Raw genomic sequence first — 1,841 nt, 5'->3', positions numbered from 1 at the left:
GCGGAGGGGGAGGGGATGGGGCCCGCGACCGGGCTATCTGCGCATGCGCCCCGAGGCCCCGCCTCTCCCCGCTGCCAACGATGTGACATTTGGGCACGTGCAGCTAGCCTCATGCTCTGGAATTCACCAGCAAAACAAAAAGATGTTACTGCAGAGGTGAGCTGAGTTTGGAGTGAGGCCCTTAAAAATAATTGGAACCGCAGCATTGTTTCTTAAGCACCCCGGAGCAACTTTGCAATAATGTTGGGAGTTGCACCTCAGTGGGCATAAATAGCACAGTTTGGGTGGAGTTAGACTGCAGAAAGAGAGCAAAAGAATAATTGATTTTAGGTAATAGTATATGGAATTGTCTTTCAATAACGTGACAGACTAAGAATGCTTTTCATTTGTGGGACTGGGCACCAGTGGCTAAGGCTAGCATGAATTGCCCAGAGTAAAGAGTCGATGAGTTTCTCTGCTATGGGTCTGGAGTCACATATCGGCGAGTTCAGGTAAGGACAGCAGATTTACTTCCCTCAAGACCCAGAGTTTTGCAACAATCCACAGCTCTTATATGGTTACAATTAGGTTATATAACCATCAGCCATTTGGCCCATCAAGTCCACACCAACCATCCGAACAGCATCCTACCCAGATCCAACCCCTCTACACTTTTTCTGTAACCCTGCATTTCCCATAGCTAATTTACCTAGCCTGCACATCTGAGGCAATTTAACATAGGAGAAAGTGAGGACTGCAGATGCTGGAGATCAGAGCTGAAAATGTGTTGTTGGAAAAGCGCAGCAGGTCAGGCAGCATCCAAGGAACAGGAGAATCGACGTTTCGGGTATAAGCCCTGAAGAAGGGCTTATGCCCGAAACGTCGATTCTCCTGTTCCTTGGATGCTGCCTGACCTGCTGCGCTTTTCCAGCAACACATTTTCAGCGGCAATTTAACATAGCCAATCCACCTAACTTGTACATCTTTGACAGTAGGAGGTAACCCAAGCAGACATGGGGAGAATGTGCAAACTCCACACGGACAGTCACCCATGGGTGGAATCAAACGCAGGTCCCTGGCAGCAGTACTAACCACTGAACCATTTTGTCATTTTAGATTTTGTATTGGATTAAAATTTCACTATCTACCATAGTCCTATGCCATTAGAGCCTACTATATCTCTGAATGGTACGCATTGTAGCATTTAGTTTTGGTATGTAATAAATAGTATGATAAAATTGCCTAAATTGTCTTCTCAGCAATGAGTCACAGAATTCTTATGGTGCAGAAGGAGGACATTTGGCCCAGTGTATCTGCAATGGCTCTCTGAGCATTTTGATTTAGTGCCAATCTCCTACCATTTCCCCCAACCCTGCACATTATTTGACTGGAAACAACCATCTAATACCATCTTGAATTCCCCATCAATCTGCCTGCACCACACTTACAGAGACAGCATTGCATTCTGCTAAATACTCACTGTATGGAAACATTGTTTCTCACCTCACATTTGCTTTTTTTCTATTGAGAATTGATTTTACCCAGCTCTGAATTGTTTTTGCATCATTACCAAATGACCTGTCTACATTTGCTTCTTAGAACTTCTATCAAATCTCTGCTTAGCCGCCTTCTCTCCAAGGAAACAGCATTTTCAACCTGTCCTCATAACTGGAGTATCTCATCCCTGAAAACATTCTTGTAAATCTCTTCTGCACTGTCTCAAATGCATTCCCATCCTTCCTAACAATGTACAATACTTCAACTGAGGTCTAACTGGTGTCTCATACCATAACCTTTTACTCTTGTGATAAAAGTATGAAGTGTCAGAGGAACTCAGTAGATTGGTCAGTATCTGTGCAGAG

Source organism: Chiloscyllium plagiosum, unplaced genomic scaffold, assembly GCF_037043375.1.
Source record: "Chiloscyllium plagiosum isolate Xiang-an unplaced genomic scaffold, Cpla_swu_hap1 HiC_scaffold_20, whole genome shotgun sequence".
Lineage (NCBI taxonomy): Eukaryota > Metazoa > Chordata > Chondrichthyes > Orectolobiformes > Hemiscylliidae > Chiloscyllium > Chiloscyllium plagiosum.
This window is presented reverse-complemented; position numbering follows the sequence as displayed.